Consider the following 27,247-nt stretch of genomic DNA (forward strand, 5'->3'; position numbering starts at 1 on the left):
AAGGAGTTTGGGAAATGTTTGTAGCATTAAAATTCCCTGAATTGAGACCTCAAGAGTGAGGATCAGTCCCCTGCAATCATCAAACTGAAAATTTTTTACCAATTGGAGTGGTGAAAATATCATGTGGTTATTTTAAAGTATATTTCTCTGATTATAAACTAGTGAAGGTCAACATCTTTTCATGTTTACGTGGCCATTTGGTTTTCCTTTGTGAATTCCCCAATTTTCTATTCTATTGAATTTTTAAAAATTATTATTTGAAAGAGTTTGTTAGTAAATGTATTGAAAACAATTACTAGGTCGGTTTTTGAATTTCCTTTTCTTTATAGTGCTCTTTGCCACAGAGGTGTTTCAATTTTTTTTTTTTTTCTGAGACAGAGTCTTGCTCTGTAGCCCAGGCTGGAGTGCAGTGGCATGATCTTGACTCACTGCAACCTCTGCCTCCTGGGTTCAAGCGATTCTCCTGCCTCAGCCTCCCAAGTAGCTAGGACCACAGGCATGCTCCACCATGCCCAGCTAATTTTTTTGTATTTTTAGTAGAGATGGGTTTCACCATGTTAGCCGGGATGGTCTCGATCTCCTGACCTCGTGATCCACCCGCCTCAGCCTCCCAAAGTGCTGGGATTACAGGTGTGAGCCACCGCACCCAGCCCAGGTGTTTCAATTTTAATGTCATCAGATTTAGCAATTCTTTCTTTTATGGTGTATACCTTCTGTGGCTTATCAAAACTCTATCCATACTCTGGTGTGATAAAGATGTTCTCCTATATGTTTTTTTATTACTGCTTCTGAAATTCCATTTTTATTAAGTATAGCAAAACATTATTTGCATAGCTATAAGGTGGAAAATGTTGTCAATTCTACTGCTATTCACTGTCCCTTGCACAAATCCTTAAACCTCTTACTTCTCACTGTCTCTTACTCCCTTAGCTAAATCAAAATCTGGTTAAATAAAAATTTTTGCTTCCATGGTATCTTCACATGCAGAGTTGACCAATGCTGAAGAAAAACTCAATCATGATGACTGGTAACCTCTTAAATCTGAACACTGACTACACGGTTCCATAATATTGTCTTACAATTATACCATAGTCTCTTCCTCCATCCACTCTTCTTCTAAAAGACCATTTCTTCTCTCTAATCGAACATTTAACATTGCCTTCCTGTACCTCACTTTTTAAAATATGGTTAAAAAACCAGGTAACATTAAACTTATTATTAACCATTTTTAAATGCACAACTCACTAGTGTTAAGTATAGTTCTATTGTTGGGCAACAAATCTATGGAAGCTCTTCATCTTGCAACACTAAAAGTGCATACTCACTAAACTCTAATTCCTCCTCTCTCCATCCCTTGGTAACCACCTTTCTACTTTCTGGTTCTATGATTTTGACTACTCTATTTTTTAAAAATTTTGTTTATAATTGACATACAATAATTGTACAGGTTTATGGTGTACAGTATTATGTTTCAATATATGTATACATTATATAATGGTCAAATTAGGATAGTTAGCATGTCCTTCACCTCATACCGTTATCATTTCTTTGTGGTGATAACTTTCAAGATCCTTTTTCCTAGCTATCTTAAAATATACAATACATTGTTCTTAACTATAGTCATCCTACTATGTAATGGAACACCAAAATTATTCTTCCCATCTGACTATAATTTTGTACTCATTGGCTGAGTTTCCTCTCTTCCCCTTATCCCTCACCACCTCAGTCTCTGATAACTACCATTCTGCTCTATACTTCTATGAGCTCAACTTTCCTAGATTCCACATATAAGTGAGAGAATGCAGTATTTGTCTTTCTGCACCTGGCTTATTTTACTTAACATTGTGTCCTCCAGGTTCATTGATTTTGCTACAAATGACAGGATTGCATTCCTTTTTATAGCTGAATAGTATTCCATTGTGTACTTATACTACATTTTCTTTATTTGTTTATCTGTTGATGTACACACAGGTTGACTTCATATCTTGGCTACTATGAATAGTGTTTAAATAAACATAGGAATGCAGATATCTTTTTAATATACTTACTGAATTCCTTTGGCTATATACCCAGTAGTTGAATTGGTGGATCTTTTGGTAGTTCTATTTCTAGTTTTTTGAGGAATCTTCATACTGTTTTTTTCTTTTCCTTTTTAGTAGATAAACTAGTACCACCAGGCAAGAACATACTGTTTTTCATAATGGCTGAACTAATCTACACTACCACCAACAGTGTATGAGTTCCCTTTCTTTGCATCCTTACCAGCATTTGTTAATTTTTGTCTTTTTGATTATAGCCATTCTAACTGGGGTAAGAGGTCAGATCTCATTGTGGTTTTAGTTTGCATTTCTCTGATAATTAGTGATATTGAGCATCTTATTATATACCTGCATGTATTTTTTTGATAAATATTTATTCAGGTCTTTTGCCCATTTAAAAAATTAGATTATGTGTTTTTGTTTTTTGTTTTTGTTTTTGCTATTGAGTTGAGTTCCTTATATATTGTGGATATTAATTTATTGTCTGGTGCATAGTTTACAAATATTTTCTCCCATTTTCTAGGTGTCTCTTCACTCTGTTTATTGTTTCCTTTGCTGTGCAGAAGTTATGTGATCCCATCCATCCATTTTAGCCTTGGTTGCCTGTGCTTTTAGGGTATTATTCAAGAAACCTTTGCTCAGACCAATGTCCTGGAGAGTTTCCCAAATGTTTTCTTATGGTAGTTTCATAATTTGGGGTCTAAGATTTAAATCTTTTATTCATTTTTATTTTTGTATATGAGATGAGGTTCTAGTTTCATTCTTCTGCATATGGATATCCAGTTTTCCCATCACCGTTTATTGAAGATACTGTCCTTTCCCCCAGTGTATGTTCCTGGCACCTTTGTCAAAAATGAGTTCCCTGTAGATGTGTGGATTTATTTCTGGATTTTCTCTTATATTCCATTGGTATATGTGTCTGTGTTATGCCCATACCCTGCCATTTTAGTTACTATAGCTTTGTAATATAATCTGCTTCTGCCAACTTTGTTCTTTTGCTCAGGATAGCTTTAGCTATTCTGGGTCTTTTGTGGTTCCATATAAATTTTAGAATTTTTTTTTCTACTTCTGTGAAGAATGTCATTGGAATTTTGATAGGGATTGCATTGAGTCTGTAGATTGCTTTGGATAGTATGGACATTTTAGTGATATTAATTATTCCAATTCATGAACATGGGATGTATTTCCATTTTTGTGTGTCTCATTCAATTTCTTTCATCAGGATTTTGTAGTTTCCATTGAAGATGTATTTCACCTCTTTTGTTAAACTTATTTCTAGGTATTTTATTTTTTGTAGCTATTGTAAATAGGATTGCTTCTTGATTTATTTTTCCTCAAGTTTGTTATTGGCTGATAGACTGCTAATTATTATATGTTGATTTTGTATCCTGTAGCTTTACTGAATTCATTTATTAGTTCTAATAGTCTTTGGTGAAGTCTTTGGGATTTTCTATATATATGATCATTTTCTCTGCAAAAAGAAACAATTTGATTTCCTCCTTCCCAATTTGGATGCCCTTTATTTCTTTCTCTTTTCTAATTGCTCCTGCAGAGACTTCTGGTACTATGTTGAATAACAGTGGTAAAACAGGGCATTCTTATTCCAGATCTTAGAGAAAAAGCTTTCAATTTTTCACCATTCAGTATGATGTTAGCTGTGGGTTTGTCATATATGACCTTTATTGTGTTGAGATATGTTATTTCTATACCTAATTTGTTAGAGTTTTTATCATGAAGCAATGTTGAACTCTTCTCTGCATCTATTGAAATGGCAATATAATTTGTGTCCTTCATTCTGTTGATATGATGTACCATGTTTATAGATTTGCATATGTTGAACCATTCTTGCATTCCTGGAATGAATCCCACTTGATTATGATGATCTTTTTAATGTGTTGTTGGATTTTGTTTGCTAGTATTTTGTTGAGAATATTTACATCTATGTTCATCAGGAATATTGGCCTGTTGTTTTCCTTTTTGTGGTGTCTTTGTCTGGTTTTGATTTCAGGACAGTGCTGGTGCTGTATAATGAGTTTGAAAGTATTTCTTCCTCTTCAATTTTTTAGAAGAGTTTGAGGAGAATAGGTATTAGTTCTTTTTTTTTTTTTGAGATGGAGTCTCGCTCTGTTGCCCAGGCTGGAGTGCAGTGGCGCGATCTTGGCTTGCTGCAAGCTCCGCCTCCCAGGTTCATGCCATTCTCCTGCCTCAGCCTCCCAAGTAGCTGGGACTACAGGCACCTACCACTACGCCTGGCTAATTTTGGTTTTGTATTTTTAGTAGAGATGGGGTTTCACCATGTTAGCCAGGATGGTCTCGATTTCCTGACCTTGTGATCCACCCGCCTCAGCCTCCCAAAGTGCTGGGATTACAGGTGTGAGCCACCACACCCAGCCAGTTCTTCTTTTAAAAGTTTGGTAGAATTCAGCCATGAAGTCATCGGGTCTTGGGCTTTTCTTTGATGAAGGAGTCTTTATTACTGCTCTAATCTTGTTACTCATTATTGGTCCACTCAGGTTTTGTATTTCTTCATGGTTCAAACTTAGAGGTTGTATGTGTCCAGGAATATATCCATATCTTCTAGATTTTTTCAATTTGTTTGTGTATAGTTGTTCATCATAGTCTTATGATCCTTTGCATTTCTGTAGTTTCTGTTGTAATGCCTACTTCTTCACCTCTGATTTTGAGTCTCTCTCTTTTTTTCTTAGTCTTCCTAAAGGTTTGTTGATTTTTTAATCTTTTCAAAAACCCACTCTTTGTCTTGTTAACCTTTTGTATTGTTCTTTAAATCTCTTATTTTATTTCTGCTCTGATCTTTGTTATTTCTTTCTTTCTACTGATTGTTGATTTCATTTATTCATGTTTTTCTAATTCCTTGAAGTGTAACATTAGATTATTTGAGACATTTCTGTTTTTTTGATTTAGGTGTTTATTGCTATAAACCTCCCTCTTAGCATTGCTTTTGCTGTGTCCCTTAGGTTTTGGTATGTTGTGTATGTTTAATTGGAGAATTTAATCCATTTACATTCAAGGTTATTACTGAAAGGTAAGGGTTTACTACTGCCATTTTGTTACTTGTTTTCTGGTTGTTTTGTAGATCCTTTTTTTCTTTTCTCCTCTCTTATTATCTTCTTTTGTGGTTAAGTGATTTTTCTTTAGTATTATGTTTTGATTTCATGCTATTTATTTTTACTCTATCTATTACAGGGTTTTGATTTATGAGTACCATGGGGCTTATTTTAAAACATCTTATAGTTATAACAGATTATTTTAAACTGATAACTTAACTTTGAACACAAAAAATTAACAAAAATAAACTATGCTTTAACACCATTCCCCCTACACACAAATTTTGACTTTTTGATATTTTGATTTACATCTTTTTGTATTGCCTATCTCTTTACCAATTGTCATGATTATTATTATTTTCTTTAATAGTTTTGTCTTGTAGTCTTTATACTTAAGATATAAGTAGGTTACATATCACAGTTAAAGTATTATTCTGAATTTTTCTATATTCTTACTTTTACCACTGAGTTTTTTATACCTTCAAATGTTTTCTTTTTGCACATTAGCATTATTTCCTTTCAGCTGCAAGCCATATTGGGGCTTAATATGATATGTTTCTTTTCTCCTGCTGCTTTCAATTTTCTTTTTTGTCCCAGATTTTTGATAATTTGATTATGATGTGCCTTAAAGAATTTCTTTTTGGATTGAATTTGATTGGTGACCTCTGAGATTCCTGTACTTGGATAATGTCTTTCTTCAAATTTGGGAAATTTTCAGCCATTATTTCTATAAATATGCTGTCTAGGCCTTTTTCTCTATTGTCTCTTTCAGGAACTCCTGTTAAGCAAAAGTTGGTTCACTTGGTGGTGTCCCATAATTCTTATGGGCCTTCTTCACTCTTTTTTATTCATTTTCTCTTTGCCTCTCTGATTGGCAATTTCATGTTCTGTCTTCAGGCTCACTGATTCTTTCCTCAGTATGAACCAGTTTGCTGTTAAAAATTTTTAATGTGTTTTAAAATTCAGTTATTGAATTATTTATTTATAGGATTTCTGTTTATAAAAAACAAAATTTTTGTCAATTTTCTTCCTGGATTGTTTTCCATATTTCATTTAGCTTTTTATTCATATTATCTTGTGAGTCCTTGAACTTCTTTAAGAGCAATGTTCTGAATTCTTTGTTAGACACTTCATAGCTCTTCAGTTCTTTTTTGTCTATTACAAGAGCTTTGTTGGTTTCTTTTGGTGGTGTCAGATTTATTTGAGTTTTCACAATTCTTGCATCTTTACACTGATGCCCATGCACTTGAGGAGACAGCCACCACTTCCAGCTTTTGCAGGTGTTCTCTGGTGGTGTTAGACCTTTACTACTTAATATTGGAACTTAATTGCTGACCTGCTATTGCTCCTCATTTTAGGAAGGACTTACAATAAGCACTGGAACTAAAACACTGCATTGGAACTAACTCATTGCTTGCCTGGTCTGGGGAAGACTCCCAGTGAGCACCAGAACTTAAGCACCAGAACTATATCACTGCCCTACCATTGTTTTCTAGTCTTAAGAAGACTTAAATAAGCACCAGAACTTAATTGTTTCCAGGTCAGAAGAAGGCTTCATGAAAGCACCTGGGCTTTGTGGGGAATCTGGCCAGGGATTTCGATCTTCCTGTGGATTGTTTCCCTTATAGTGCTCTGGCAGCAGTCAGTCTCCTCAGCATGGTGTCCCCTTTGATTTAAGCTCAGAGAAGCCACCAAGATTTGCATGCCAGTTGCTGTGATCAGTGCCCCTACTTTTTGTCCCCAATTCACCCCAGGTGGTTCAGCCTTCTTGGTACTCTCAGTGTTTTCTGTGAGATGGAACTGGAGTTGGCTTCCCAAGAAGATTCCCAGACTGGTGGGGATATTAACGTCCACCTCCAATTTTCTCCTACCACCTCAGAAACCTTGGGTTTAGGAAAAATTTTTGTGAGTGGCGTTGTGCCAGCTTGAGGTAGGGGTTAGTCCAGTCTAAAATGAGCGTTCCCCTTACTAGTTGAAGCATTTCTTGATTCTGTGGGTCCAGGTGGCTTTTCCACTCCCCTCCCCAATATATGGTGAATTTAGGGTAGTATTCTTCTCTTTGAGTAGTTTTTAGTTGTACTTTGGTAGGAGAATGATGCTGAAGGAACTTCTACTCTGCCATCTTGCTGGTGTCACTCTCTCGTCTGATTTTGTCTACTATACTTCATATAAGTGAAATCATATACTGTTTGTTATTTTGTGACTGGCTTCTTTCTCCTAGCATGCCCTAGATATTCACTCATGTTGTAGTATGTGATAGAATTTCCTTCATTTTTTAGGCTGGATAATATTCCATTGTATGTATATACCACATTTTCTTCATCTATGCATTCAGTAGTGGATATTTGGGTTCCTTGCACCTCTTGGCTATTGCAAATAATGCTACAATGAACATGGGTGTGCAAGTATCTCTTTGAGATCCTGCTTTGAATTATTATGGATATATACTAAAAAAATGGGATTTCTGGATCATGTGATAATTCTATTTTCAATTTTTAAGGAACCCCCTTCCTGTTTTTTATAATAGCTGCACCATTTTGCATTCCCACCAACAGTTCACATGGGTTCCAATCTCTCCACGTCTTCACCAAAAGTTGTTATTTTCCGTTCTTTTGATAGCAGCCATCTTGATGGGTTTGAAGTGATATCTCACTGTGTCTTTTATTTGCATTTTCCTAATTATTAGTGATACTGAGCGTTTTTTATGTGCTTATTGGTCATTTGTATATCTTCTTTAGAGAAATGTCTATCCAAGTCCTTTGCCATATTTTAATTGGGTTATTTGGCATTTTGTTATCATTATTAAGTTGTAGATGTTCCTTAAATATTTTGAATATTAACACATTGTCAGCTATGTGATTTGGAATTATTTTCTTCCATTCTCTCCTTTTCCCACTGGCATTTCACTCTGCTGATTGTTTCCTTTCCCACTGAGAAGTTTAAAGTTTTGCATAATCTTTTTTTAAAAATTTGTTGTCTATGCTTTTGATGTTACATCCAATAAATTATTGCCATATCCAACATCCTGAAAGTTTTTACCTTTTTTCTCCTAGGAGTTTAATAATTTTAAGTATTAAATTTAAATACTTAATCCATTCTTAGTTACATTTTGTATATGATGTAAGGTAAGGATTTGACTTCATTCTTTTGCTTGTGAATATTCAGTTTTTCCAACAATATTTGTTGAAGAGACTGTTATTTATCTATTATGTAGTCTAGGCACACTGGTCAAAAATCATTTCATCATATAGCAGTGGTTTATTTATGAGCTACCTATTCTGCTCCATTTATTTATATATCTATCTTTATCCCAATACCACATTGTCTTAATTACTATTGGCTTTGAGATATGTTTTGAAATAAGGAAGTTTGAAATTTTCAACTTTGGCCTACTTTTTTCAAGTTTGTTTTGGCTATTCAGTATTCCTTGAAATTATGTATGAACAGTAGGATTTTTTTTTCTATTTCTGAAAATGCCACTGGGATTTTGAAAGGGATTGCATTGACTCTGTAGATTGTTTTGGGTAGTATGGCTATTTTAACAATATTAAGTCTTCCAGTTCATGAACATAGGATGCTTTCCCATTTACTTATGTCTTCTTTAATTTCCTTCAGCAGCATTTTGTAGTTTTCAGTGAACAAGTCTTTCTCCATCCCCTCAGTTAAGTTTATTCCTAAGTATTTCTTTATTTTTGATTTATAGTAAATAGGATTGTTTTCTTGATTTCGTTTTCAGATTGATCATTATTTGTGCATAAAAATGTAACTAATTTTTGAGTGCTGATTTTGTATTCTGCAACTTTACTAAATTTATTCTACTGTGTGTGTGTGTGTGTGTGTGTGTGTGTACTCTTTAGGGTTTTTTATATATAAGATTATGTCTTCTTTTACAATTTGTATTCCTTTTTTTTTCTTGTGGAGGTGCTCTACCAGAACATCCAGTACCATGTTGAATAGTAGTGGCAAGAGTGGACTTATTTGTCTTGTTCCTTAACTAGGAGGAAAGCTTTCTCTGTTGAGTATCATGTTCGCTGTGGAATTTTTATATATGACTTTTATTATGTTAAGGTCTTCTTTTTTCCTAAAGAGATAGGGTCCCACTTTGTCATCCAGGCTGGAGTGCAGTGACATAGTAATAGCTCACTGCAGCCTTGAACTCCTGGGCTCAAGTTGTCCTCTTGCCTTAGCCTCCTTAGTAGCTGGGACTACAGGCATGCACCCTGTGTCTGGCTACTTAAAAATTTTTTTTGGAGAGACAGTATCTCACTGTCTTGCTTAGAATGGTCTTGAACTCTTGGCCTCAAGTGTTCCCCCCACCTTAGCCTCCCAAAGTGCTAGAATTACATGCATGAGACTCCATGACTGGTCCAGAGGTAGATTTTTTTCTATTCCTTGTTGGTTGAGTGTTGTTGTTGTTGTTGTTTTTTATCATGAAAGGGGTTTGAGTTTTGTTAAATGCTTTCTCTGTATTGATTGAGATGACCATGTAGTTTTTGTATTTTATTTTGTTAATGAGGTATAGTACATGTATTGATTTTTGTATACTAAACAGTCCTTGCATTCCAGGTATAAATCCACTTAGTCATGGTGTATGATCCTTTCAATGAGCTGTTGAATTCAGTTTGCTAATGTTAGGTTTAGTATTGTTGCTTTAATATTCATCAGGAATACTGGCCTGTAGGGTTTTTCTTTTCTCTTGCTGTGTCTTTGTCTGGTTTTGGCTATTGTGTGCTCTTTTAAAATCTTTAAAGTTTTGATTTTCATATTTAGGTTTTTTTGTCTATCTAGTGTTTATTTTGCGGATATGAGATAGAGATTGATATTATCTTTAGCTAAATGGTGTTACTTATTAAATAATCAAGAAACTCACCTAACACATAAGAACTCAAGTAAACTTAAGGTGAATGGATGAGAAAAGATATTTCATGCAAATGGAAACCAAAAGTGAGCAGGAGTCGCTATTCTTATATCAGACAAAACAGACTTTAAAGCAACAACAATTTTAAAAGACAAAGAGGGACATTATATAATGATGAAAAAATCAGTCCAACAGGAAAATATCATAATTCTAAATATATATGCACCTAACACTGGAGGTCCCAAATTTATAAAACAATTACTGCTAGACCAAAGAGATGAGATAGACAGCAACATAATAATAGTGGGGACTTCAATACTCCACTGACAGCACTAGCTAGGTCATCAAGACAGAAAGTAAACAAGGAAACCATGGACTTAAATCATACCCTAGAACAAATGGACTTAACAGATATTTACACTGCATTCTACCCAATAACTGCAGAATATACATTCTTTTCATCAGCACATGGAACATTCTCCAAGATAAACCATATGATAGGCCACAAAACAAGTCTCAATAAATTGAAGAAAATCTAAATTATATCAAGTACCCTCTCAGACCACAGTGGAATGAAACTGGAAATTAACTCCAAAAGAAACCCCCCAAACTATACAAATATATGGAAATTAAATAATCTGCTCCTCAATAGTCTTTGGGTCAACAATGAAATCAAACGGAAATTTAAAATTTCTTTGAACTAAATGATAATAGTGACACAACCTATCAAAACCTCTGGAATAAAGCAAAAGCAGTGCTAAGAAGAAAGCTCATAGCATTCAATGCCTATATCAGAAAGTCTGAAAGAGCACAAATAGACAATCTAATGTCACGCATCAAGGAAGTAGAGAAACAAGAACAAACCAAACCCTAACCCACCAGAAGAAAAGAAATTACAAAGATCAGAACAGAATTATATGAAATTGAAATTTAAAAAAATACAAAAGACAAATGAAACAAAAAGCTAGTTCTTTGAAAATATAAACAAAATTGATAAACTATTAGTGAGATTAACCAAGAAAAGAAGAGAGAAGAACACCTAAATAAGCTCAATTAGAAATGAAATGGGAAATATTACAGCTGATACGTTGGAAATACAAAAGATCATTCAAGGCTACTATGAACACCATTACACACACACAAACTAGAAAATCTAGAGGAAATGGATAAATTCCTGGAAATATACAACCCTCCTAGATTAAATCAAGAAGAAATAGAAACTCTGGACAGACCAATAGCAAGTAGAGATATTGAAACAGTAATAAAATAATTGCCAATAAAAAAAGTCCAGGACCAGATGGATTCATAACTGAATTCTATCAGGCATTGAAAGAAGAACTGGTACCAATCTTACTGAAACTATTTCAAAAGACAGAAAAAGAGGAAATCCTCCTTAAATCATTCTATGAAGCCAGTATCGTCCTAATTTGAAAACCAGAAAAAGACATAATAAAAATAGAAAATTACAGACCAATATCAGTGAGGAACACAGATGCTCAATATTTTTTGAGAACAAAATCCTCAACAAAACTCTAGCTAATGAAATCCAACAGCATATCAAAAAAAGAACACACCACGATTGAGTAATTTCATACCAGGATGAAGGGATGGTTTAACATACCCAAGTGAATAAATGTGACACAGCACATAAACAGAATTAAAAACAAAAATCATATGATCTCAATAGATGCAGAAAAAGCATTTGACAAAATCCAGCATCCTTTTATGATCAAAACCTTCCACAAAATTGGCATAGAAGGGACATACCTCAAGGTAATAAATCCCATCTATGACAAACCCACAGCCAACATTTCACTGAATGGAAAAAAAGTTGAAAGCATTCCTTCTGAGAACTGGAACAAGACAAGGACGCCCACTTTCACCACTGCTATTCCGCATTATACTGGAAGTCCTAGCCATAACAATGAGACAAGAGAAAGAAATAAAGCACATCCAGATCAGTAAAGAAGAAGTCAAACTCTCACTGTTTACCAATGACATGATCATATGCCTAGAAAACACTAAAGATTCATCCAAAAAGCTCACATCTGATAAGTGAATTTTGGTAAAGTTTCAAGATACAAAACCAATGTACACAAATCAGTAGCAGTGCTATACACCAACAATGACCAAGCTGAGAATCAAATCAAAATCTCAACCCATTTTACAACAGCTCCATACACACACACACACACACACACACACACACACACACACACCACTTTAGGAATATACCTAACCAAGGAGGTGAAAGAGCTCTACAAGGAAAACTACTAAACACTGCTTAAAACATAGATGACACAAACAAATGGAAACACATCCCATGCTGATGGATGGGTACAATCAATATTGTGAAAATGGGCATACTGCCAAAAGCAATCTACAAATTCAACGCAATTCCCATCAAAGTACCATCATAATTCTTCACAGAACTAGAAAAAACAATCCTGAAACGTATATGGAACCAAAAAAGAGCCCACATAACAGAAACAAGACTAAGCAAAAAGAACAAATCTGGAGGCATCACATTACCTGACCTCAAGCTATGCCACAAGGCATGGTAGTGGTATAAAACAGCATGGTACTGGTATAAAAATAGACATGTAGCCCAGTGGAACAGAATAGAGAATCCAAAAATGAAGGCAAATGCTTACAACCAATTGATCTTCAACAAAGCAAACAAAAACATCAATTGGGGAAAGAAAACCCTCTTCAACAAATGGTGCTGGGATAATTGGCAAGCCACATGTTGGAGAATGAAGCAAGATATTTATCTCTCACCCTATACAAAAATCAACTCAAGATGGATCAAAGACTTAAATCTAAGACCCAAAACCAAAAACATTCTAGAAGACAACATTGGAAAAACTCTTCTAGACACTGGCTTAGGCAAAGAATCCCTGACCAAGAACCCAAAAGCAAATGCAAAAAATAATAATAATAAATAAATAAATAGATGGGACCTAATTAAACTAAAAGGCTTTTCTGCACAGTAAAGGAAACAATCAGCAGAGTAAACAGACAATCCACAGAGCAGGAGAAAATTTTCACAAACTATGCATCCAACAAAGGACTAATACCCAGACTCTACAAAGAACACAAACAAATCAGCAAGAAAAAAACATAAACATAATCCTATCAAAAAATGGGCAAAAGACGTAAATAGACAGTTCTCAAAAGGAGATATACAAATGGCCAATAAACATATGAAAAACTGCTCAACATCACTAATTATCAGGCAAATGCAAATCGAAACCACAATGAGATACCAACTTACTCCTGCAAGAATGGCCATAATTTAAAAATAAAAAATAAACTCTCAGGATACAAAATCAATGTGCAAAATCACAAGCATTCCTATACACCAATAATAGACAAACAGCCAAATCATGAGTGAACTCCTATTCACAATTGCTACAAAAATAATAAAATACCTAGGAATACAACTTACAAGGGATGTGAAGGACCACTTCAAGAACTACAAACCACTGCTCAAGGAAACAAGAGAGGACACAAACAAATGGAAAAACATTCCATGTTCATGGATAGGAAGAATCAATATTGTGAAAATGGCCATACTGCCCAAAGTAATTTATAAATTCAATGCTATCCCCATCAAGCTACCACTGACTTTCTTCACAGAATTAGAAAAAACTATTTTAAATTTCATATGGAACCAAAAAACAGCCCACATAGCCAAGACAATCCTAAGCAAAAAGAACAAATAAGAACAAATCTGGAGGCATCACGCTACCTGACTTCAAACTATGCTACAAGGCCACAGTAACCAAAACAGCATGGTACTGGTACCAAAACAGATATATAGACCAATGGAACAGAACAGAGACCTCAGAAATTATGCCACACATCTACAACCATCTGATCTTTCACAAACCTGACAAAAACAAGCAACAGGGAAAGAATTCCCCATTTAATAAATGGTGTTGGGAAAACTGGCTAGCCATATGCAGAAATCTGAAATTGGACCCCTTCCTTACACTTTATGCAAAAATTAACTCAAGATGGATTAAAGACTTAAACATAAGACCCAAAACCATAAAAATCCTAGAAGAAAACCTAGCCAATACCATTCAGGACATAGGCATGGGCAAAGGCTTCATGACTAAAACACCAAAAGCAATGGCAACAAAAGCCAAAATTGACAAATGAGATCTAATTAAACTAAAGAGCTTCTGCACAGCAAAAGAAACTATCATCAGAGTGAACAGGCAGCCTACAGAATGGGAGAAAATTTTTGTAATCTATCCATCTTACAAAGGGCTAATATCCAGAATCTACAAGGAACTTAAACAAATGTATGAGAAAAAAACAACCCCATCAAAAAGTACATGAAGGATATGAACAGACACTTCTCAGAAGAAGACATTTATGCAGCCAGCAAACATATGAAAAAAAGCTCATCATTACTGGTCATTAGAGACATGCAAATCAAAACCAGAATGAGATACCATCTCACACCAGTTAGAATGGCGATCATTCAAAAGTCAGGAAACAACAGATGCTGGAGAGGATGTGGAGAAATAGGAATGCTTTACACTGTTGGTGGGAGTGTAAATTAGTTCAACCATTGTGGAAGACAGTGTGGCAATTTCTGAAGGATCTAGAACCAGAAATACCATTTGACCCAGCAACCCCATTCCTGGGTAGATACTCTAAGGATTATAAATCATTCTACTATAAAGACACATGCACATGTATGTTTATTGCAGTACTATTCACAATAGCAAAGACTTGGAACCAACCCAAATGCCCATCAATGATAGACTAGATAAAGAAAACGTGGCACATATACACCATAGAATATTATGTAGCCATAAAAAAGGATGAGTTCATGTCCTTTGCAGGGACATGGAAGAAGCTGGAAACCATCATTCTCAGCAAACTAACACAGGAACAGAAAACCAAACACCACACATTCTCATTCATAGTAGGAGTTGAACAATAAGAACACATGGACGTGTGTGAGTGGAACATCACACACCATGGTCTGTCAGGGGGTGAGGGGCTGGGGAGGGATAGCATTAGGAGAAATACCTAATGTAGGTGATGGGTTGATGGGTGCAGCAAACCACCATGGCATGTGTATCACTGTGTAACAAACCTGCACATTCTGCACATGTATCCCAGAACTTAAAGTATAATTAAAAAAACAAAAACAAACAAACAACTACAAAAAAACAGATGTTGGCATGGATGTGGTGAAAAAGGGAACACTTACACTGCTGGTGGGAGTGTAAACTAGTACAACCACTATGGAAAACAGTATGGAGATTCTTTAAAGGACTAAAAGTAGAACTACAATTTGATCCAGCAATCCCACTACTGGGTATCTACCCCAAGGAAAAGAAGTCATTATATGAAAAAGACCCTTGCCCATGCATGTTTCACAACTGCAAAATTCATAACTGCAATTCACAACTGCAAAAATATGGAACCAACCTAAATGCCCATCAATTAACAAGTGGATAATGAAAATGTGGTACGTATATACCCATACATACATACCATGGAATACTACTCAGTCATAAAAAGTAATGAAATAATGGAATTCACAGCAACCTGGATGGAGTTGGAGACCATTATTCTACTAAGTGAAGTCACGAAGATTGTCAGGCCACAATAAGGGGGTCAGTTAATGTGAAATCTCCTGATATTTTTGTAGTAGTATCAGCCTGAATGTATAATTCTGCATCTCTATTTGTACCTTTAGCCTAGTGCTCTAGACTAGTATTATCCAGTACAAATATAATGTGAGCCACAAAGGTGAACCACATATGTAATTTTAAATTTTCTAATAGCCACATTAAAAAAGTAAAAGAAGAAACAGATAAAATTAACTTTATTTATTTATTTGTTTTAGAGATAGGGCCTTGCTCTTTTGCCCAAGCTGGAGTGCAGTGGTGTGATCATAGTTCACTGCAGCCTCAAACTCCTGGGCTCAAGTGATCCTCCTGTCTCAGCCTCCCAACTCACTGAGATTACAGGCAGGAGCCACCATGCGCCACTGAAATTAATTCTAATATATTTCATTTAATCTAATATATCCAAATTATATCAACATATAATTAATATAAAAATTATTATTTTATATCTTTTTCATACTAAATCTTTGAAATCAAGTGTGTATTTTACACTTACAGAGCATCTCAATTCAGAGGAGTCACATTTCACATTCTTAGTAGCTGCCTACAGATAGTGGCTATGGTTTTGAAAATGTATCTCTAGGCAATACTTTCTTATTTTTTAAGAAACTGGGTCTTGCTCTGTCATTCAGGCTGAAGTACAGTAGTGCAATCATAGCTTACAGGCACGGGCAACCACGTGCAGCCTGACAATATTTTTTCCCCCATCTAACAGCAATGCGGTTCAGAGAACATTTTCTTAGTTTCATGGTAAGGAGATTAGGTCAAACCAGAATTGGAAGTCAGGCTGTATCATGTCTGAGGATACTCATTTCACATATCAGTGAAATGAGTATGGCCTCATTTCACTGAGGCCATACTGCTATATAATTAAACATGACTGATACGATGAGACATAATAAATATTTCAGGTTGCCAGGTGAACTGAAAGAATTATAGGAACTGAAAGATAGAATGTTAGTCAAATACAACAAAATGTGGGTCACACACATAGAAGTTCAGTGAAAGATCTTGTAAATGGAGGCGGGTTAAGCCCCTTGCTCCTTTGAAAGTCTTGTTTTGTTTTCATTTCTTTGCTTCTTTTAAAAATTCTTCATAATTCCCCTGGAAACTAAAGGATGTGAACATTAATGAAACTGATACATATAATTTCATTTCCTACAAAATACATATTTTTAGATGTATTTGAAAGGGAACATCAGGATGCTAAACCATGACCTATAAATAACAGGCTATATTTTAAAATATAAAACAAACTGATCACAGCTTTTGAGAGGTTTCATCTTCCTGAATCTCCAATTATCTTCTGGTTCTGTTTCTAAGAGAGTCTTCAAAAGGAAAAAATAATAGCCTCAGGCAAGCATGTATCTATGGAGATAAACAGGCTCATATACATATCAGTCAAGGTACATACTTGTTTTGGGTATTTATTCCTGTATGTTGAACTCCGAAACTTAATGGCTTAAAAAATACCACCATTCTAGTTATCTGCTCGTGATTCTGAAATTTGAGCAGAGCTTAGTGGAGTGAACTCATCTCTGCCCTACATTGATTGCATCGACTGGCATGGCTCAATGGGGGCTGGAAGATCAAATCCCAAGAAGTTCTCACTCACATGGCAGGCAGTTGTTGCTGTTTGTTGACGAGGAACACAGCTGTGTCTGTTGACCAGCAGAGCTAAGAATGATAGGAACTGAAAGATAGAATGTTAGTCTATCTTAATGTTAGGCTCTCTAAGGACAGCCTTAGTTGTCTGTATGGCCTTTTCACATGACTGGGTTGGACTTTTCACAGGATGTTCAGATTTCTTGAATAACAGCTGGCTTCCCTCAGAGCCTGAGCACCGAAGTAGAGCTGCTGGCCTTTGTTAAGGGTTAGTCCTAGACTTTCAGAGTATCACAGTCTCAGCATTTTATTGCTTAAAGCAGGTCACAGGGCCAGGCCAGGTGCAAAGGGAAAAACTTCACAAGAGCATGAATACTGGGAAGTGTGGTTCACTGAGATATAATAGCATCCACATTAGTAAACTCATTAATACAGCCCACTTCTCCTCTCAATAGATATTCTCACCCTTAAACCTCTGTTACCCTATTAGAATTGATAATTCTCTATACTGATGACAACCATGTTAGGATTTCAGCCTGTGGTTCCTGGCCAATACCCAAATTCTTATAAAAAGAGGAGTTTCTTGGATACCTTTGTCTGAATATCTTGCTGATACCACTCACTCAACATTTGCAAACTGAGCTCCTGAATTCTTTTCTTCTTTCTTTTTTTTGAAAAGGGTCTCATTCTATCACCCAAGCTGGAGGGCAATGGCACGATCATGGCTCACTGCAGCCTCAAACTCCTGGGCTCAAGCAATCATCTCATCTCAGCTTCCCTAGGAGCTGGGACTACAGGCTCACATAATCATGCCCAGTCAATTTTTTTTATTCTTTGTAGAGATGGGATCTTGCTATGTTGCTTAGGCTGGTCTCGAACTCCTGGCCTTAAGTGATCCTCCTGCCTTAGCCTCCCAAAGTGTTGGGATTACATATTAATTGCCTTCTCTCTGTAGTATAGAAGAAACATACGTCATCTGTTTCCTTCTACCCTGAGCTTCCTTGGAGTTGGTGTGGTGCAGCCTGGGCTTTCAAAACAGACTTAGGCTGGAATTCCAACCGCATCATTTTCTAGCTGTGCATCCTGGAAAAGTTACTTAATGTCCCTGTGGTTCAATTTTTTAAAAATTGACAACTTAAGAATATTAACACAATTACCTTCCTGGGTTGTAGTAAAAATTAAATAAGATACATAAAGTGTCCAATTCAACATTTGGCACATTGTACAGAAACCTATTCATTTTTGTTTTCCAGTGCAGTAGACTTAGGGTTGAGTGAATGTATCATTACCCTTCTTTGGAAAATCCTGGGAGTGCAAGATTCAGTTGTTTTCCATAACCGTTAGGCAGACCCAAAGTGTCTTGCCCCTAGATATGCATCTTTGAGTATGTTTTTCAGGCAGATCCTCCCTTCTTTCTGCTTACGTGATAAGCATGCTACAAGCGAGTGGCATTCCCTGGCTCCTGTTGCATCTTTTCTGAGTTGCCATGCTTCCTAACTATGTGCAGGAGACACAGGCACACGGCCAATGCCCATTAAGTCATTATTAAGGCTGAGTCTCTATCTAGCTCCGTGGCTAGCTCTCCAGCATTGCTTCATATTTCCTCACCAAGCCAGCAAAGCCTGCACCCCAAAACCTCAATCCTAGTTGCTGACTCTCTGACCTCACCCCATGTGGGCACCCCCTCTCTCCTTCTGCTGCTGGAGGAACTTCCAAATACGATACCATGTGGGCACCCCCTGTCTCCTTCTGCTGCTGGAGAAACTTCCAAATGTGATACCAAGCAAGTCTGCAGGACCATTCCAGCCTCTTCCTGGAGATCAGCATTCCAGATTCGAAAAGGCCCAAACTCCACAGCAAAGTCTGTGGGAACTTGCTTTTTCCTCTTTTTCTGCTGCCCTACATTTTTCTATCTTTTAGAATTCACAGGGGTTCAAAAACATACATTAGATTAACAATACTGATAGTTTAAACACAGCATAGTGGTTGAGAAGATAGGCTTTAAATTTGGATAAAGCTAGACTTGAATTTAATACCACAATTTACCACTTGTGTAATGTTGGCTACTTACTTAAGTCTATTTTTCTATCTAAAAATGAGAATGATAGTATTCTATAACACAGAGTTTGCATCATTTGGTTCCAAGTAAAGCAATATGACTTCAGTGGCTTAAACAGAAAGAAGTATAGTTTCTCTCACTTAACGAGAGCTCTGCAAATGGTGGCTAACTGTGTTGGATTAGTACCTCAATGCTATCTCCCAGTTCTTTTGACCTTTGCCTCATTCTTATTGCCTCATGTTTGCAGAATGGCTGATGTAGCTCCAGATATCACATTTATATTCAAAGAAACCATATCTTTCCTTTTATCAAGAAGATAGAAGGATTCTCTGTGGTCTCTGTACTAGACTTCCTGTTAGCCAGAAACAGGGCATATGACAATTCTTTAGAAAAGAGCTGGGAGATTGGGGAATTGTTATCATTATTGGTTTAGACCAACCAGAATTCATATCCTGGGCTGGGAACATTGCAGCTCAGAAAAAAAAATCAGGCTTTTGTTACCAAGTAAGAGGTAGGTTATGGCTAAATTGTGGGTAACCAATAGGGGTTTGGTTTGACACAGGGTTGTAGTATTAAATTTAATAATATTTGTAAAGTTCTTAGTATAGTGCTGGACTTTTACATAGTGTTTAATAAACTGTGGCCATTATTATAAATAAAATTGCCAAATTGGTTGGCCATGCTCTAGATCTAGTTATTTTTAAATACAGTATTTATAAAATTATAAAATTCATGAAACTCAGCTCTACTGATTTCTCGGAGAGTGCACTGCATCCTCGTTAGCTCAGATTTTGCTTTCTTTTTTTCTTTCGTGGCACAAATATACATTCAGTACCAACTTTGTGCCAGGTGTAAGCACAGGTACAAGTCTAGCCTTCTCCCTGACACTATGGGATCCCCAGGCCTCAAAATTTAATTTCTATGCCATTTATGCCCATATTTCTCATGCTGGAGCCTCAGGCCCAAGCCTCTGCAGATCCATGGTGCTTCCTCTTTTTCCACAAAATCAGAAACCAAAAGGATGGTTCTTAACTTGGTTAAGCATAGCACGATAAACTATTGTCAAGCTCACAACTTCACTTTGAGGTTTTGCGATCACCTGAATGTAAATTCAAATGAAGCAGACATCAGCAAAGGTACTAGGGAACTCTTTACAAAGCTCACACTTCTCAGGGATACCAATTCAAAAGCTCTCCAGATTCTGCCATCTCATCATTACTCTCATTAGACATTTGCTGATTACAGGCTATGAGTCAGCTGACCTTCCTGTGTTGAACCCAAGAACACTTTACATTTGTAGGGCTATTTCAAAGCCTGTCCTCATTTTTAGAAGCACTGAGGTCCTCAAGGCAGGTTGCATTATCCTGAATTTATTAATAAAGGTGCTAGGACCCATAAAGGGGTCTGTTCACAGTGCCAGGAAATTTGTACACATTCTCTCATTTAATCCTCACACACTGACAGTTAGGTAATACTACTGCTAATTTACAGATGAGAAGTCTGAGGCCCAGAGAGAGTAAATTCCCTGAGGTCACACAGATAGTCAATGGCAAAGCCACAGCTGGAACCAAAGCCTTCAATTTTCAATCCCCCATACTTCCCCCTGTGCCATACAGTGCCTCACTACATGCATTCTTTGGAATACATATCTATGATGAACCCTTTTATGTGGTCTGAGTAAAAGTTTCATAGAGAAAAATGTAATTCAAGCTATAGTTGTTTGTGGATTTAAATTGCCTATATTTTCTATCATTGCACTTATAGAAATTACAGAATTCCATATCTACTATACCTATGCTACAATTCTATTTTCTTTTTTTTCTTTCTTCCTGACAACTCACACCCTCTCCACTGCCACCAGCATCATTTTTTGCTTCTTTTTGCTACAGGAGAGGAAGTTATTAAAGGTAACATTAAAACAAGCTTAACAACCTTATTGCAAGGAATCACTAAAGCAATATTAGCGTTAGTCCTAAGGGCTGATTACCTTATCTCAACTTTCTCCCCAAGGAGAGACAAATACCAAGGAGATATCAGGAAGAATATTGTCCCCCGGTAAATACCAAGTCACATCAGGAAGAATACTGTGGAGAGAGAGGTAAAGAATCAGGATGGAAACAGAAAATAGGCCGAACAATGGCCAAGCGTCAAAATCCTACGTCAGGTAATTATTAGGGGGAAGTGAAACAAAACACATCCTGAAATGGAGATGAGACAGGCTCCTGCTTCCCTTCACCTTGTCTTTGATATAGAGATTGAAAAACAAGAGTGTGACCTCTCTCGGAGCTCCGGAGGCCCTCTGCTTGGGATGTCCTAGAGGATCCTCTGCCCAGTGTAGGGTAGAGGGAGGGATGATAAATAATTGACCATTTACTAAAGTTCCAGGCACTTAATAAGAGTTAATTTACAGAATCCTTAAATAATTCTTCAAGGCTAGTATAATTGACCAAATATTACAGATGAAGAAACTGAAGCTCATAGAGGTCTAATAGTTTGCTCAATACTATAAGTGGTGGAAGTGAGATTCAAACCCAGATTCAGCCTAAGACAGCTCTCCAAAGAGCTGTAATTTATTGCCTCATTTGTGCAATTGATCTTTGGATCTAAGGATAAGACTTTACATTGATCCCTCTTATGCTGTGGGAGTCAGTGTGTCAAAGTAACTTTGACTGGGCTTGTCAGTCACGTAGGTAACTCTACATACTAGATTTTCATCATTGAAAAATTGTATAAATAAAAATAAATGCCATTAAATTAACACAACAGTGAAGCACTCAACAGTTGACATAGCACTTTGATATATAGTTATTGACAACTCCTCTTTTTTCACACCTTGTGCTAAGTTATCACTTCGTCTTTGGCAGCTGAAAGAAATAAGATACTTAAGTATAGCCATAGGTTGTTAAAATTGCTACAATTTGAATTCACTCTGTTCTATGCTCAACTGCATTGTTACTGTCTACCTCGATCTGACCAAATTGCAAGCATTGCCCCTTTCCACTTCCAGTGCATTAGGAAAACTTAAAGGAAGCCCCTGTATCAGGTCACTCTGATAGATTCTGAAATTATATCCTGTACACTGTCTCATCCCACTAGAAAATTGTGCATCATGTCACCGCCATGTTTTAGAAAAATGGGGCTTACCTGAGTCAATACACAAGAGAAATATCCAGCAGATATGCTAACACTCTACAGCCTCGCATGGAAATTCTCTCCCTTTTGAAACCTTAGTCCAAGGGTTCTTGCCAGAAAATTCAGGCCTGCTACCCATGAATATCCTAGTCTTCCTGTGACTATGAGTGTCCTCCAGTCTTTCTGAAAAGCAGAGCCACAAGGCCCTGTGAGAAAACATTTTAAATGGTCCATTTTCAAGGCATGATAAATCTAAGTACTGGCAGCCAGCCTGCAGATGTAACAAACAGCATGCATGCATCTAGAAGGTCACGATATGTAAACAGAATGTAGAGGAGGGGTCAGCCCATAAAAGGGAAGAAAGTTTCGTTATTGGGAAATCAAAGCTTAAGCAGGAAGGGGACCAGGGTATAACCTTATAAGGGGGATGATTAAACTTAGGCGACGTCCAGGAAGATTGTAACCCCACAGTACTTGACCAATGAGGAACTGGGGGAGGGATTTGCATGCTAGGAGGTAAATTACCTGCTGTAACTGCCCAGGGTGTACCTGTCTACCAGACACCCGATCTTGCAAGACCCCCATCAAAAGTCTCACTTCGGCTACTCTTCATGTCTCCGAGTCCATTCTTTGGGTTTGGATGGGTGAATATGTGTTTCTCACAGCACTGTCTTTGTTTCTTCCCAGGACGGTGCTAGGACTGCTTTTTTCTATATCAGACACGTGGGCTCCTGCTGTGTCTTCCTGGAAAGCAGAGGCCAAGGATGGAGCAGACCAAGAGGATGCCAGGAAAAATCACAAAGAAGCCCAGAAAGCACAGCTGGAAGCCAAGAACCCTGTTTTTGGTTTGTGTGGGTGGAAGGTGAGGGACAACATATAGTGACCAACAGGATTCTTCATTTGAAAGAGAATGGAGTACATCAGACCTGTGTATTTAGGTGAAGTATGATAAACATCATCATACTTCAAAGATTATGAACATCAAAGATTATGGAAAGGAACATGACTGCTTAGTTTATTCCATTACCAGTGATCTGCTTGTTTGTTCATTTGCTTACCCATCCATTCATTTATTCATTCATTCCTCCATCCATTCTCTTTCGCTTATTCTACAATCATGATTGTATGCCTACCATATCGCTAGAGAGAGGGCAGGAAAAGATCCAAGGATGTGAATACAATCTTCTGCTTCATGATGAGAGCTAAAGGAATCTGTAAAGACTTTGTCTTTTTCATTTTTCTCTCTCCTACACAGACCCTGGCAAATGTTTTATTTCTTATAATTTGCCTGAGGTTTACTCATCCACTACCAGCGCTCTGAAAACACTCTTCAGAACACTATTTTAAAATAATGACAATGACAATAATAGATAACATATATTCAGTGTTTTTTGTATGTGAAGCAATGTAATAACCATTTAAAATGATTGTAACTATACTTTATAAGAGTATGATGAAACAGGCACTATTAAAATGCTAGTTTTTCACACAGCTAGTATGAGAGAGAGCTGGGATTTGGATACAGGCAGTCTAGCTGCAGAGCCTCCATTCATGGCCATTATATGGTCTGTCTAATGAATGAAATGTTTGACCTTAGAGAAAACTTGAAATGCACAGTTTTCTTTGCTGACTTGAATGATATAAGTTTAAAAATCCGATAGTGGTTGCTAGTTGAAAATTCCTATTCCTTGGGAAACTGTTGAAAGTCTGTTTAGTACTAACCCCCCTCATTAATGGCCATTTGCAAAGCCAGGCCAAGTGTAGTCTTCTACCAGCACTGAAGAAACACATTTTACCCAGAAGAAATGAGGGTGAAATCCTCTGATAACTGGAAGATGCTGGATGTTCTGGAAAGAAAAGTAATTTTTTTTTCAATCTCTGGAAATTGCTTTTTTTTGTTTTAAGTAAGGGTGGCTCAGTAGATGCTAACAGAGAAGCTGGGATCAGCTAATCTGGAGAAGATTCTGAGAGAATGAGTTGGGGAAGCTCACACTGAGAAAATGAGAAGAAGATTGGTAGGAAGGGCGGTTTCTTGCTGTGTCCAAGAACAGGAATTGAGAAATGGTATTAAGCTGAAGGTGAGAGGGGAACAAAGAAGACTTTGAAAGTTGCATACAGGTTTGAAACAAAGTATACCACAAGGAATGGGAACATGTAGAGCTGTTTTAAAAATGTTTCTGTGTTTGTGTGAGTGCGTGTACTAGATATATTTTTAAAATGACTTTTCTCGGAATTACATCATACTTTGAAGATCAGCATAGGAAGTGAAGAAGGAACAAATATTCACTGAGAGCATTCACTAAGGGCCAGGAGCTCCCTGAATACCACATATGCCACCGCTCTCTCTTGTGATCCTGAAGGTTTGTGAGGCAGTTATCACTGTGTATGATATATTTTCAAAGAAAGCAAATAAAACCCAATGTGACTAAGAAAGATGCTAAAGTCATACAGCTAATTAGCTGTGGGTCCAGGATTCAAACCAGTGCACCCAGCACATGGTCTTCAATAAATATTTATTGAGCAATGAATACATGAATGAGTAAATAAGATGAAGCAAGCAAGCAAGCAGGTAGGCTTGTCTAACCCAAGTGTTCATGTTCTATCCTCTGTACGGGCGGTTTTTAAATTGTGTGCCACAAAGGCCTTGGGTAACATGAGGAGGGTTAGTATGAGTGGCTGTCTGGCAGCATGGGGCCCCAGGCTCCCTATCTCTACTCCAACCAGGGCATCTCTGCTTCTGTTTGTGTTAAACATTGGGCTTTTGCCTGAGGTTTCATTTGAAGAAGAGGGCCTTCTTCTAGAAAGTGTTTATTACTCCTGCCCCATGCCATGTTCCCTCCTAAGTATGCACTATGAACTAGTTGAGTTTAATAAAGACATATATTAATGTAAAGTTGGAATTTATACCAGTGTCTGAATTCCAGTAGCAGCCCCCATATCTTGGTAATTGAAATCCAACTGTTTCTAATATCCTGCATGCTGCTGAGGCCATTAACAATAGATGAGCCATCTAGGGCATTATGGCTAGCAGCCGGGACTACAACTTCAAGCTGTCTAGGTTCAACTGTGGCTCTGCCATGACCTGGTGAAATTTCAGGTAAATGATTCGACCTCTCCATGCTTTAGCTTCCTCATCTGTGAAATGTGATAGCTACCTTATACAGCATGGAAACTTTGTGCTCCAGTAATATGAATGGGCTCACTATAGCCAAGTGCACTTAGTTCCCTTGATCTCACGTTTTTGTTTATGCTGGCTCCCAACTTAATGTGGTCTTCTCACTTTTCATCTGACTGTGAAAACTCCAACCAAAGGTACTTATATTCCTCCCACTCAATAAATATGATGGCTTTGGTGTCAGTAAGGCAACATGTGAAGAGAGATATCAGTCTGGCTTGCCATACATTACAAGAATTTGCAGGCTTACCCTGACAGTCCTAGTCCATGGGAGTGGGTGATGGGGTACTATTGTGTCACTGTCCGGGGTCCTGAATAATTAAAGAGCGCACAGTGGCTTTTACAAGAATACTAAGAATTATTTATTTGTTAAGGTAACACTATCTGCTGTAGTAGGTAACCCTCTCTACCCCCAAATCTGAGTAGCTTTACCATATTAGAAGTCTTTTCCTGTTCTCATAGGGTTCCATTGGTGCTGGGGGTGAGGAGGGGAGGTGGTAAAGGGGTTTGTTCCACACAACCATTCAGAGATTCATATTGATGAAGATGGCCATCTTCAACATATAGTTTCCAGAGTTGTTCTGGGCTCAGTATTTAGACTCCAGGTGGTATATCAGAGGAGAGAAGGAGAGTAGAGAACTGTGTGGCAGATTTTTATGAACCAGATCTAGAAGGGACATTCATCACTGTCACTGTTAATTAAAACTCGGGCATACAACCATTCCTAAGAATAAAAGAGACAGTGGGATGTTGCTTATTTGTGAGTTCATTGGAAAATCACTAGCTTGTTTTTGCCACAAAATATTTTTTATGTTGTTACCCATTACCCCCCCACCGAGACACACACACACACTCAACACAAATACAACTAGAGCAAAAAATTCATTAAATAATCCTCTGTGTGTGATATAGTCTCATAGTTTCTATTCTATTTTATTGTTTTAAAGTGCTGTCATGACCCATTAAACTGTTATTATGGCTGAGTGAGTTTTGACTTATTTTTTGGAAAACACTGCCCTAAGGTATAACTGTTTCTCGTAATCTTAGACAGTGAGATATTGCTAATGAGGAGGAAAACTTCTCTTTTAAAATCATTTTCAAATAATTGCCATTTCTAATAAATAATTCGTAATCATCCGTGGGTAAAATATTAAAATAAAGTTGTTAATAAATGGAATATTAATTAATAGAAAACCAGGAAGTCTTCAGTCCAATATGGACAAGCAAGATCTGCTGGCAAACGAGGAAAATTGTGTAGGGATTTGAGACAGGCCAAATAAGTAGCATTACTTTTTTCCCATCTGAGTTTGGAACCACTGAGAAATAGAGAAGAAAAAGCAGATGGGCATTCAAATACTGGCTTTATTACTGATAAAGTTAAGTTAATAATGAAAAATATGGCTTCCTAATCCTAAACCTCAAACAGAGCTTACCTGCCCAGCCACAGGCAGTGCTAAGCAACTTCAGGCCTCCTGATTGCAGCCTGCCCCTGAAAAACTTACAGTATGAAGGAGCAAACCGGAATGATGAGTAGACCCCCCAAAATAAGAGGCCAGTACTGACCACACTTTGACAGCCCCTCATCCCATGATCACAATTTAGATCACTCCTCCTCCCCCTAAGGAGTTTGAATGCGAGGGTGGGGAAGTGT

General features: G+C 37.1%; 1 protein-coding gene across 3 annotated transcripts in view; it reads left to right on the top strand.

Annotated features, from left to right (window-relative positions):
* PANX1 (pannexin 1) overlaps positions 1–26,579 on the top strand; it is a 155,049-nt gene extending 128,470 nt beyond the window's left edge. For all 3 annotated transcript variants that reach the window (XM_063608756.1, XM_063608757.1, XM_003813789.6), the window contains 2 exons: positions 21,300–21,453; positions 23,109–26,579. The gene's annotated coding sequence lies outside the window, so the exon portion shown is untranslated. The remainder of the gene's footprint in view (positions 1–21,299; positions 21,454–23,108) is intronic.
* The last annotated feature ends 668 nt before the right edge of the window (positions 26,580–27,247 follow it).

This window comes from Pan paniscus, chromosome 9 (assembly GCF_029289425.2).
Source record: "Pan paniscus chromosome 9, NHGRI_mPanPan1-v2.0_pri, whole genome shotgun sequence".
Taxonomy (NCBI): domain Eukaryota; kingdom Metazoa; phylum Chordata; class Mammalia; order Primates; family Hominidae; genus Pan; species Pan paniscus.